General features: G+C 34.1%; 1 protein-coding gene across 1 annotated transcript in view; it reads right to left on the bottom strand.

The window, feature by feature from the left end:
• LOC106134479 (uncharacterized) overlaps positions 1-14,173 on the bottom strand; it is a 67,959-nt gene extending 53,786 nt beyond the window's left edge. Inside the window, exon 1 of the mRNA XM_013334541.2 lies at positions 13,946-14,173. The gene's annotated coding sequence lies outside the window, so the exon portion shown is untranslated. The remainder of the gene's footprint in view (positions 1-13,945) is intronic.
• Between the last annotated feature and the right edge of the window lie 204 nt (positions 14,174-14,377).

Below are 14,377 nucleotides of genomic sequence, written 5' to 3'. Positions count from 1 at the left end.
TTCTAATAATATAATCAAACCAAACTGAAAGCGAATTGTGCTTGTTACACTTGCGGCTGGCACCTTATTATCGGGAAGGATGGTCCCGGGGGACGAACGACCGGAAGGCATGAAAGCTTCTGATAAAACCCCTACTTTATACCTCAGAAACAAAATACGGAAAGTACAGATATATAGGTAGTAGTGTATGTTCAAAAAATCGGCGGTCAAGTGGTGTTATGTGACTCAAAAATCATGCCTATACCAACCTACGCCTGTATCAATGTTTTCGAGTGATCAATAATGACATGAGAAAACCTGCACATTCAACTGAATGCGTAACCACGATCTGAGCTATTACGAGTACGTTGACACGCTAAGTCGTGGCGGTCAGACGGGAGTCGCTTCGTGAAAAACCTCGTCTTACCCACTGGACTGTAGTCATTATTGAACAACATCTCACTAAAAAAAACTGAAGGCAAGGTGGTGAATGTTTTGAACATGACTCAAATTTCTTTGAGTTTTTTTTTGCGTTAAAATAATCTTCATACTCTCATTTAAATAAATTATTAAAATTTAAATAGACAACTAGCTGTCCCGGCAAACGTAGTTTTGCCATATAAATATTTTTTACAAAAAAATTACAACAATGACAACCCTAAGATATATCACTAAGGGGTATGAAAGCCGAATCGAATTGATGTTAGCCGATTCTTAGACCTACTCAATATGCTCACAAAATTTCATGAGAATCGGTCAAACCGTTTCGGAGGAGTACAGGAACGAACATTGTGAGACGAAAATGTTATATATAAGATTACAATTACGCAGAATGAGAAGCACATACTATGTACATACATTCATTTATCACGTCAACATCCATTGCGGGGTAAACATAGCCAACAGTCTTGAAAAGACTGAAAGGGCTCTTTCAGCTGTATGCATGGCTTTATAATGGAATTGAGATTGAAATATTGTCAGGTTACTAGCCTACAAGAAGTATATTAGCCTATCCCTAAGTCACCTTTTATTTATTAAGTATTAAAATTAAGAGAAATAAAGTAATTATAATAAAATTATTGACCTTTATTTCTGCTGGTTATATATTTTAATTCTCCGGGCGCGGTAACGGGTACGTATGAAAGATTACCAAGAATGGCTTCTACATTTTCACGTGCGAAATATGAGTTAAATAAGTGAATTCTATTTTGCGCTCATGATTTTTTAAGTATTCTCCTTAATTGAACCTTTAAATTGGATTATATGTGAAGTTAAATATTTTATTTTAACTGTAATAAATAATATGAATATACATATGATGATAACGTGCATAAAAAGAGTGATGTATGTGGACGAAGCGAAAGAAATAAATGACAATTGGAAAGAGTTATTGTTTATTCCTGGGAAAAGGCGTGATTTAATGTATGTATGTATAAGTAGACAGAACATATGTTCAGCACGAGTGTTTCCTAATGTTTATTATTCTACCTTATTTTTAAGTTTAATTTTAAATGATCAATTTAAATGAAAAAATTAAACTGATAACTTACAACATAATCTTTTTTATTCAATTTTGTTTTATTAGTGTTCATATAAGCGCTCTATAAGTGTATTCGAAATACACAAATTTTGTATAAACAATGTGATACAAATTTTTAAAGTTTATTCAATTATCATGTGGAGCAAATGGAATCAACTGTAATTTTCATTTCTGGTTTGACGTAGTTTAATAAAATAATAACAAAACAGTAAAATGCTATGAAAATCCTTTTGATTGACCGCGGCAGCCCGTAAAATTATAAGGTTACGATTACACGTATGAAAGTCAAATCTTAATGTCATTAGCTGAAATTTCTATCAATGCACAACTTGTTACCATTGAACGTGTTTGGTTTCAAAAGGCAAGATTTGCCAGACACCTATTATATCTTGGAAATAGGCAAAATTTCAAAGATTGTGTTCGGATTTTTTTGATGCCCAAAAAGTGTGTTATATACAAGAACACTTATTAAGTACTAACTGCCAAATCTCTCTTTTATTTTTGCGTATTCCTACTTGCACCAACCACCGCTATGATTCAGGGTCCTACGAAACTTTTAAATCGATCATCATAATCATAAGTCATGGCCAACCAGTTTGTTGTAGGCCCATTTCAACCTTCTCCATTCTATTTGATTTCGGGCAGTAATTATCCAATATTTTCCAAATTGATAACAACCATTTTTATTTTTAAACAATAGTGTGAACTCGGACTTAACATGATTGCTTTTTCTTCAAAGATATTTCTGTTTTTGAAGGAAGGTTTACGGCCGGTCGTAACGATAGGTACTATGGGATCGTAAACGAAGTCGAGAGTGGACCCGAGTGGTGAATTGTGTTGACATACATTCGATTTGGGCCGAGTGACGTAACTTGGTCCATTATTAATCTTGTTGTAAGCAAAAATGATACTGTTTCACTTATATTTCATTAAAGTAAGTGGTGCAGTTAGATTAATACTCTCTCTTTATTATTTACATTCCTAGTTGCATTTAAAGAGGCTAACTCAATCAGTGTAATTTGTAAAAAAGAAGAAGAAGAATTTAAAGCTGAAGGATCTGGAATCTGGATACAATAAACATATCGAAAAAATATTCGGAAAAAAAATTCAGCTGCTTTGCAACAACACGCTTTTGGAATTTTTGTTGTACGTACAAACACAGAATTTTTATAGTACTCAACAAAATTTATTGGTACTCACTACATTTGAGATCCCTCAGTTGATAAATATGACAATTTTGAATTGCATGTTCCGAATGAATCTTATTCATTTTCCATTAAAAAATATTTCTACATTCGTAATACGTTGATATTTCTAAATAATAGCTTTCTACTGTTCTAATTTCATACTCATAGACGAAAAATGGGTATTTCTCTTGGGAGGGCGAAACTAGGAAAATGTCAAATGATTATATTATAATTTGTAAGGAATAAAGACATGTTAAGACAACTTACATGCTCCGTATTCACTCAGTAACGAGAACTCAATTCAAACTCATCTTACAGTTCACTTGGTACATTTATTTTACGGTGGAAACGAAAAGTAAGCTCTTCTTCCACTAGATGTACGAGCGAATTCAATCAAAGCCCATTAGATCACAAACTTCATTTAACAGATTAATTTCATGGAGAAAATATTAAAGAATAAGCTATTCTTAACTGCTGAGCTGGCGAAGCGCCAAGCCGTTGTCGCGCCTTCATTTTGACTTATATTCCAGCGGTTCCAGTACGGTTTAATATTTTGCACGTAAAATATTCTACAGATTCAGATTTTAAGTTTTTGGATGTGGATTGATGTTCTGTGGTGAACAGATTAAGTGGTTTTGTGGTTGTGAATGTTGATCTACTTATTTTAACTGCAAATTTAAGCAAATATATAAAGGGAGTGTGAATGGGAATGTTGAGGTGGACAAGGCGAACTTACCTTGACCAAATCCTTTTGGCAAAAAGTGAGATAAAGAGTACCCGAATTATGAATGTTAATGAAGCGAAAGAAGTAGTCTCTGCACACCCCTGTGGGAAAGAGGCGTGATTTTATGTATATGGGTATTTATTATACCTTATTTTTCAACGGATAGCTAGATTGTGATAGGAATTTATTCAGGGAGAAAGAGGAGGCCTTTGATCAGTAGCGCTACAAGATAAAGGCTGTAAAAATATCATCAAAGTTCTCTAAACCAACGCAAGCTTTCTTAATACTATTAATGAATGTGGATGGAGCAAAATTAAGTTGTACGACAGAATAATGGGGACTAAACATATTAATAGTCTCTGCCTTCCCCTCCGAGAAAAGGCGTGATTCTTTATTTGCTAAATACTTTTTTTTTCTATTTAACGTATAAACCGAGAGAAAAAATCTCAACCATAATGTAAAGTTTGGAACTGGTCACAGAGTTTGTATGCAAACTTTTCCTTACTTTACTCGTAAAAACTTTGTTTTCTTTGAATTACGAGCTCACCCAGTGGGAGTTGGGTGATCGAAGTTTTATGTTGAACATTATGCCTTTTCAATTACATGCCGTCATCACGTAATCAATCTAATTTAATGATTCATGATCATGATTTTTTTGGCGCAAAGGACTGTGATTTACTCGCTTTAATTTACCCGCATGGTTCAATATAAATTAAATTGGGAGTTATGTTTTATTTTCTTATCCAGTGGGTATCTTACCTTATCCACCAATATTACTTGGATTTCTAAGATTGGTTGATAAGTAAGGAGATTCCACACAAGTATATTATATTAATCACAAGTAATATAAGGCCTTAAATTTTTCTAACTACTTATTTGAAAATAAGACTTAATATAAAATGAATATCATATAAATGGAATAATATTATATAAATGGACGTCCTGGTAAAGGGTCAGGTCAAAAGTACCCGAAACCGCCGAGCTTGTATGAAGAGAGTTATGAATGTGGACGAAGCGAAAGAAGTATGCAGAGATCGTGGCAAGTGGAAAGAGGTAGTCTCTGCCTACCCCTCCGGGAAAGAGGCGTGATGTTATGTATGTATGTATGTATGTATAAAATGAATTAGGTTACTCACGAAACCTCTTATACGACGAAAATTGAAAATTATATTCAAATTAAGTTGCTACCTTCAAATGCTATTGTAAATATATGTATATCATAATATATCATAATTTTTTTTATAACCTTAAAAGTTATTTTTGGTCCCAAGTGCCTTCCAAAACTATAGTTTTAGAAGACATGCATTAGAATTCAATGCTTATTTTGATCCAGCTATTTGAAACGTTAATAAAGGAGTAAAAGGACTGCAAAGGTTACATTTTAGCATTTTACTATTCAGGCAACCCCATATCAAGTTCCCCAGCAAGGAACTTTATCACGCAGTAATAGAGTCGAAATTATAGCGAACTTGAGAAGGTTGATATGCTTTTACTAGTACCTTACATTTTCTGTGACAGAAACATTCAGAAAATTTAATCCTTGCGATGTCGAGCGACGAGTATTCTATGAATGCTTTTCAAAAAGGACTCGAAAATAATTTCCATTTGCAAAACTCCGTACTCCTACATGTAAAATTTCTTCCATAAAGTAATTAGTGCGAGTGATAAAATGTTGCTTTTTGTGCAGTCTCTCGCACCAGTAGGTTTAGACGCTTCATAAAAATTTAATTTAAATTTTTTTAAGTTTCACTGTAAGTAATGAGTCCTACGTAATTAAATGTACGATTAAATTAATACCATTATATATAAATTGTATGTGCTACTACATTTTTAGTAAAATTACTACATTGCATTATTTTTTTTTAAACATTAACATAATTAAGAAGTATTTTCTTGAATCAAAAGTACGTTTCCGTCAAGATTGGTAATGAAGATAGGGACTTTTATATTTAATAATATAATATTAATTAAAACAAATGATTTTGAATTAACTTCTATATTAATAATTTTTTGTCTGCAATAACTACCATTAAAACGGGAGAAGAAAAACATGAGGCTTTAAAGATATTTCTCAAACAATTCAAAGTAATTAACAGTCATCAATTAAATGAGAACTCCTCGTGTTAGAACAAACTTTAATGACCTGAATTTTTCATGATAAGCTCAGATAATTTATCATTTTTGTCTTTTAGAGTTCAATGTCCATATTTTGGGCCAAATTTGACAAAATGGCTACAAGAAAACCCTTATATCCAATATGTTACACAGAGGTATTTCTCGGCATAAAAATTGTGAAATTCAAAGGATAAGTCTGAAAAACTTGGGATTCTTCTATTAGATGATAAAGGGCTTAAACTGGTATCTATATGTCTATATAGTCTATCATCTATGTAAAGTTCAACTCCAGAATAAATCCTTTCAATTATTAAACGGTGGCTTTTTTGCATAGGAATAAAAACATGAAAGTGCGCTTTGAGGATGACAGTAGATAACTAGCGTAAGCTTTTCAATGTAAATCTAACATTGCAAATTAATATACAGTTTAAATAAATACAATAAAATCAAATCCTGAAACTATGAGAACTCTGTAAATTGTGTCTTCATGAAACCACAATTCCTTCTCGGCTTGGATTTGGACTGGCGTTTTTGTTGCGCTGTTGACGAGATGGGATTGTGATAGCTAAGACTAGTTTCGTGGAAGATATCTACTACTATTAAACTTATTATTATTCTTGATGAAAACTAATTTTAAACTTTCGCGTTGCTTGGCACTATTTAAAACCCGCTGGTTTTCAGTCGCTCGGCGACCACGGATCATTTGTTTGTAATATAATACAAAATGTCCGACATAAAATATAGGTACATTCTTGAAGGACTTTTTAGTCAGTTTATACTACTCGGTATCTTTTTATTTAAAGAACGTCGGTAGTTGAACCGTACAACAGCAGGGGAAACTCACACAAAGTCACAAAATGTATACGCATACTAGAAAAATCGCCATGAGGAAACAAAAGGGTGGATGGTACCAGGAGGATGATAAGTATCTTATTATTAATAGTTAGAATAGATTTGTTAAGTCAAACAGCTGAACGTGGCCTATCAGTCTTTTCAAGACTGTTGGCACTGTCTACCCCGCAAGGGATATACATGATTATATGAAGGTAGAACAGATTTAGCATTACCATTCTAATACTCTAGTCTATAGTTTGCGCTGGACAGCCAATCTGCATGACGGGGCAACAGCGTCGAGTCTCATTAGCAGCCCCCGACCACGAGGCCGATACTCTTGTCGCGATCACAGTGCGGCGCCGATAGCAGCTGTCGACTCCAATTTGCATTTACAAGCCGCAGTGAATTATTCGCTACTTCGGGAAAGCGATATTTACATAGTATTATATGATGAAAAACTTTTTGATTTCGTTGTTACATTATTATCACATCGAGGAAACAGAGGAGAGTTTTGCGATGGAATATGGGAACAGGCTCGTCCATGTCCCATCCCTACTAATGTCAATCACTTCATATTAGAGTCCCCCTTTTCAGTCTGTCTATATGTATGCGCTAATCTCAGAAAATTGTGGACGGATTTTATCCTTGTTTCATATGTTGGAAAGAGAGTTTTTGGTTTATATCTGTAAATGATACCTGTGCGAAGCCGGGGCAGGTCGCTAGTATTTAATATATAAATAAAAAGAAAGTTTGTTGATCTGTTTGTCGCCTATTTACTATTCTACTTGATCAATCTTTAAAATGACATAGGATCAATTTATAATGAGAAGAAGAAAAACACAGTACCTATGTTGGTACAATGCATGTTTATATGAATCTTTTAATATGAATATAACGCTAAATGTCAATTAATCTTGCTCATGAACTAAATACCTCATAGACCTAGGTCTATGAGCTAATTTAGTTTAAGTTTAAGAATTAGGACATAGACTTGAGGCGATGGAGTAGGATCCATTTTTTGTCTTTTCATCACTAATCTATCAACATAAACGTAACCTTCAAGTCTTGCGACTATTGGCTCTGATTTACGGTAAGGGAGGTGTTATGTGTGTATTATTAATATTTCAGTACATTGTAAGTTACGAAACAGCTCCGAGCTTAAACATGCGCCATTTGGCCGCCGCCGATATACCGCGATTACGAGGTGATTGTTTTAATGAGAAAATGTATTTACTCGATATTTCGCACTGATTTCTACGCCCCATTTCTGTTACCATGGTTAAAGGTCATAATACAAGTTTTGATGATGTAGCCATTCCAAAACGTTGTCACAATTAATCTAATCGTACGGTCATCACCTGACTTCGTAAATTCCGATATTGTTCTATGAAATTCATGGAACTGATTATGTCTGAATATTAACACAGCTTGTTATTAAGCTGTAATAATTAGAATGAATTGCTGATACTCAGTTAAAATGGAACCTATTGTTTAACTGTAGTGAGTGAACATTATTGAGGCTCTTGTTGCGACAATCGGCGAGGCTCGCTTATGTTATGTTCAAGCAAGCCTACCCTAACCATCGGCGTCCAGTCATTTCGGTAAAGTGAACAGAAGTTCAAATAAAGGGACCTTCATATGTTTTCATTTGCCATCATAATAAAGTACATAAAACATACTACACATAATCACGTCTTAAGCCCTTACGGAATAGAAAACATATTTTAAAAAGACTTAAAGGCCACGTTTAAATTTATATGGCTCAATGAGAGAACTAAGATTCAATATAAATAGTGTATGACATACATACAATCACGTCTATATGCCTTGTGGGGTAGACAGAGCCAAAAGTTTTGAAAAGACTGATAGGCCACGTTCAGCTGTTTGGCTTAATGGTTGAATTGAGATTCAAATAGTGACAGCTTGCTAGCCCATCGCCTTAAAGAGAAATCCCAAGTTTTTACGAGTAAGCCTATCCTTTAGAAGGTTTCTTACATTTTCTTAACTTCACCTACTGTTTTCCTGACCTGATTAACCCTCCTTCTCTACGTGAAAATTTCTCTTTTGATAGGTTTCAGTTCCGACTAGTTCCAAACTGATTTAAGCACGCCTGTTATAAACGACCTAGGTGCTATACACACCCTATAAACTGTAAACATTGATTGTGTTTCAAACTAGTATCTGAAGCAGATAATGGACAAACTTTTGAACGCGATATCTTTAAGCTATCGTGGCTCGGCGCCCTAGTTCATCTTCTTGAGTTCGCACTTCTCACACAGAGGGAGAACAAAAGATATAAGTTTTTCTTGCATTATTTTTTAAAAGATATGTTTAGAGGGACGTGAATATAAATAAGATTATTGAAGAATCATTGAATAAATTTCTTCCCTGTAAGATTTGATGATTTCAAAATATTGGAGTAATCAAAATTATACTTTCTCCATCTTTATCCGTACTAAATAAGAGTAAAAGCGACTTATATACCAATAATGAGTTTTAAAACTAATACTGAAAATTATAGAATCATTAGAATTTCTTTTTGATATATACTTAGTCAAATATAATAGAACGTCGTGGGAACCAAACCCTGCATCTACATACTGCAATGCAGTCATTTATCACAAGTGCATTGATTTACTTATATAATTAAATAAAAAGTTTTATGCTTTTAAAAGATGTCTTGGGATACAACTGAAAAGCTAGTATCCCTGTAAACAGAACCTAATTAATTTAATGAAAAAAATAGCTGATTAAAAAATGAAATGTTTCAAAAGTTACAATTTATTATACTTAGAATATGTAGGTCTATGACCTCGTAAAAAAATTTAATTTTCCTTTTGCATTAGCCATTTCTGGAGTACACGTGTTTTCGATTCGCAGCCCATCAAACTTTAATCTTCAAGAAAATAATAACTGACAAAATACGAAACACTTCCAACAAACACGTGCCAAACGTGCCCTTTGTTTTTGTACACTGTGGCCGGAAAAATAAATATATAATAAAGTATTGTTCGTACAATAAATGTGGAAGATGTCGACATTTTTTGATATACATATAATCACGTCTATATCCCTTGTGGGGTAAACAGAGCCAACAGTCTCAAAAAGACTGCTGACCTAAGTTGGTTTAATTCATTTAATTAAAGAAAAAGCTTATTATTATTATTTAGTTTTTCATAGGTACTTTCTAAAAGTGTTCTTCAATAAATGATTAGACATCATATGGACAACTGGAATAAAATGTTGATTGAGAACTTGAAATCAAATTGCAGACTAAGAATTTCCATCTTAAATCCTCTTCTTAATATACTTGGTAACTTTGGGCCCGATCTTGAATTTTTAAATCAGGGCCAAGATTTTTAGGACAGGGTACAAAATAAGCAGAGCCTACGGCGGATTGAGCGACCATTATTAAGTTTTAATGACGCTCGCCACAATTCCAGCATCCGAAGCTATAAACAAAGGATAATGGCCTTTGTGCCGCACGTAATAAGATAAATAACCGCATTCGCAATCTGTGGCCTGAATGTAATCTCGAGCTAGCGAATTAAATATGAATGAAAGACTGAGGATGCAAATGTTCACAAAAAGATTCGGTTTTGTAATATATGACTTCGCAAAATATAAGGGTTGGCAGATTTCATTTGAGCAGACACCGTTTCGTTGGCAACCTGTTATTTTACGGATAAATTTTTTTTGCTATATCTGAGTAAAATAAAACAATGTGGATTTTTTATTTAACTTACCTTTATATAAGAAAAGGTTGACATGGTAATCTTTGTATAAGCTTCAGACTAAGGTCGGCCAATGCAAGAAAAACCATATCTAGAATGGCTTTAGCCCAGAAATCGCTTTCCTCCTTCAGACCATGTTTTTTTTCAATATGACAGTGATCAACATTCCGAAGAATTTCTTTAAATACAAACATAATTACGTCTTTATACCGTACGGGGTCGACAGAACCACTGGTCTTGAAAAGACGACGTCAACACAACTTACGTTACAAATACGAGTAGAATCTATAATGGACTTTCCAAAAAGAAGATGGACGAAATAATCATTGTAGTTACCTAAAAAAGGACGAATAGCGCATCTTTTAAAAATATAATAATACCTATACCCATTGATGTCAAGGAATATATTTCATGGTACGATAATATTATTTTATACTAAAAGTAACATTCACCTTTTAATATTGCCATGGACGGATGAATAAGGATTCATAAGTCGCGGAACGTGTCTTCGGAAATTCACGTCGATTGACTTCATCGTCTCCGATATTTTCCGGAAATAAGAGTGATATTTTCCGAGAGTTCTATTAATATTATTCCAAGTAAAGTGGATATTTCATTGAGAGATAGTGAATATGAAGGAATTAATAGCACTTTTACTTATTTTCAAGGTTTCGCTTTTTATAAAATGTGTACGTACTTATCTTTACTCTATGATATAAATGAAAAAGTAAGTTTATTTGTTACCTCTTTACAGTTAAAGCATACCGATCGCCATAAAAATTTGCACACACTCATATAGTGTGGAGTTTGATAAACGACCAAGGTACTACGCGGGCGGAGTTGCGAGTTAGAGCTAGTAATTTCAATAACAGTCCAATCTTAAACGCATCGTGATCTTTGTAGTCTCAGAACGTATTAATGATAAGTATAATTGCACCCAAGTTTGGGTAAAAAATACGCTACAAAGTTATCTTCGCACAGCCCTAAATTTCAGTGCTAATTATTTAGAAGATCCGACCCTGTTCTCACCTCTCACAGCGACAATCTTATTAGCAACCTCACTCAAGCTATTAGGAGTTCCCGGCGCTATTGTGCAGCTTAAATAAGTTTCAGCAAAGGATGCAAGCTACAGATTTTAATGCAATTATAACGATGCACAACATGATAAGTGACTCTGATAAAAGTTATGAAAGTTACCAAAATAATAGTTAAGTTGTAATAAATTCAAGGAAACGTGTGAAGGTAATTTGAGCATAAATAGTGTAACTGCTATTATACATAAGGGCATATTTGCACAGAACTCTTACTACTCGAAAGCTTATTCATAAAACCCTATTGTATCACGTAGAAATCTACTTTTCACAAACGGGGTTCGAAATTGGGGCAAGGCTCGTGTCGGCGCACTCCCTAACTCAATTATTGTGTTCAATCCTGACACTCTGCGCTTACGAATTTTGGTTTATTTGTGGCCCCAAGCGACCTTTCAGAGAACTGATACCTACGTGTAAAATTTACACTAATTTTATCAATTTAACTACAATGTTTTTCTGGCTTATCGAGTGCGAACAAATTTGTGATATCAGATTTTCTTCTTTTATCCAAGTTTCAGATATGATATTGATTTGCTTTGTTTCTTACTGGCCCAAAAGTAATTTTTTAATAAAAACTGTGGATTGCGGATTGTCGTGTGGTTTCAGGCACTTTAAAATAAAACCACTCTATATCTTTCTCGTGGATGTCGCAAAAGGCGATTAAGGGATATGCTTATAAAGTTGGGATTTCTCTTGTAGGCGATTGGCTGGCAACGTGTCACTATTTGAATTCGATCATAAAGCCGTATGGCTTACGCAGCTGAACGTGGCCTTTCAGTCTTTTCAAGACTATAGGCTTTATCTAACCCTCAAGGGATACAAACGTGACTTCGTATGAATGTACATATTGTGGGTTTAGATTTGCTACTACTTAGAGTCAGCTAAATTTTTAAAGCTAGAATTTTAAGCTGTTTGTCAACCCTATATTTTCGTATCCGCTGTCTCAGCAACCAAAACCTATTAGCAAAATTTCAAAACGTCAATATTCTCAAAACGGACGAAACCGTAGGAAAAAGGCTTTCATTGATGCTGACGTAAAGGTGCCATTACTCTTTGAGGCCGGGTTGGCGGGGACGGCCCTACCACGGGGCTGGATAGAGCAACCATTGCTGCGCCCTTTTAGGGACATAACAATATGCTGACAGTAAGATCACAATATTTTTTGTTTTACTTCCACACATGTCATTTTTTTACATTTACAAATATAATTTTGTTTATTGCATAACTTAATTCAAAATGAAATACAAATTTTGTAAATAAAACGTATGAATTTTGCAATGAGAAAGAAATTTTGTTAATTTGAGTCAAATCTGTCTGGTAATGTAATTATGTCTATTCACTTTTGGTTGGATAATTAAATTATTAACATTTCAATTATAGCGCCCACATATTTCTTTAACCTTGAACTCAACTCAACCGAAAGTTTTCCGTCTGGGGCCGTCACAGCGAGGTCGGTCAGGTATACGGCGAGATTAGTTTCGTTTCCTTATACCCATTGAATGCGGAGATAAGATGTGGCCGTTTTCCCTCGTCTATCCCCCTTCATATTTATTGAGGTTATAGTTGAAAATAATGTAAAAAGGTTTTAAAATTTTTCGGAGAAATTTTATTTCAACACATTTTATTTTTTAGCAGAACATGATCCAAATTTGGAACAAATATATGTTAGATTTTGATCACAGTCGACTCCCCGTTTCCATCATGGCCAAGGTACGGGTAGCAGAGTAAAAATGGTAATGATACAGTTACACACAAAAAATATTGCATTATTTGATTGAATGAAACATGGTCGCTAAAATAAAACTGTACTTAGTGTAATAACTCTAATGATCCAGATTTTAATCTTGGTTATTTATTTACTTTCTTACGATCCGTAATTCTGGATTGGCTAAGTCAGGTTTTTACACGAAGCTACCACTGTCTAACCTCCGCATCCTTTGCAGGTAGGTAAACCTAACCCATATTGAATCATTGTAAAATTTGCCCTAGATGAATGTGCATATTGTCATAATGGCCTTTTTCGCTATCCATTGTGAAAGAGAGAAGAGAGACCCAGTAGTCCTACTCTCTTAAGGTACCAGGAACTACATGAAACTCTACTTTATCTGAAAACAATGAATATAAAGAGGGGAATAGATGCGAACATAAACTAGATATTTTACTAAAACTCTTGGAAGCACTGCCGATTCAGTTAATATATAAAATAAAGGGTGTTCAGTAATGGGATCAGGAGAGTTACTGGTGCAAGTAATGGCCGTTTAAGGGTCACAGGAGAAACTTCCGATAAAGGGGATTATGGCTCTGCCAGTGTTGATGTTTGCAAACACCCTAAATGCATATAGATACGTTATTAGTGTAATGCTTATCGAATCTCCTTTTTAAACGCAATATTTTACTTCTTTTTACTTTTCTTTTCATTTTGTGTAATTTAGACATGTAGTGAAAGATCATATTTTAACTGGATAGCATAATTTGTCTTAAATTCCGTAATTTTCTCTCTGTAACGGAAAACAATTTGTCAAAATACGACAATCCAAATTAAAAATACGAAACCATTTGTTTGAAAACAATAAACTCAAACAGTACGTTGCCAAATTATATCTTTGTAGTGGTCAATTCATAAGCATTAAAGTTGACGGTATTACAAATTAAAATAGGCAGTTTTCAGTATTCTAGTTTGTGCTGTATTTTGTTTTTAAATAAAGCGTTCCTACATTTTTTACATCAAGAAAAGTACTTACGTGTACAATGTCTCGGCTCATCTGAGGAATCTCCGCAGTCGTTCGTGCCATCACAGTATCTGTTTATAGGCACACACTTCTTATTAGTACAAAGATACTCGGATATCCGACACCTAGTATCGTTCCCATGTAGTACTGGAAGTAATTCTGGTTCTAGGATATCTTTCGGTCGATCTCTTTGGTAGATCTCATTGCTTTCTGTGTTGGGTACATCGGTGATGATATCTCCGTTGATTTTGGTGATAGTGATAATGATGATAGCGATTTCTATTAAGGCGATGCTTGGACCTGTAACAAGGAAATTTTTATCATTCATCTCAATCGTTATCAGGGTTTTGTTCTTGTTTATTTTAATGTTAACACTTTATTTTAATGATAATTTGTTTTGTATTTTATTTTCATGTTAAAATACATTTTATCATATAGTTTTAT

Source organism: Amyelois transitella, chromosome 5 (genome assembly GCF_032362555.1).
Source record: "Amyelois transitella isolate CPQ chromosome 5, ilAmyTran1.1, whole genome shotgun sequence".
In the NCBI taxonomy this organism is placed as follows: Eukaryota; Metazoa; Arthropoda; class Insecta; order Lepidoptera; family Pyralidae; genus Amyelois; species Amyelois transitella.
The sequence above is the reverse complement of the archived record's forward strand: the minus strand, read 5'-3'. Positions and strand labels throughout refer to the sequence as shown.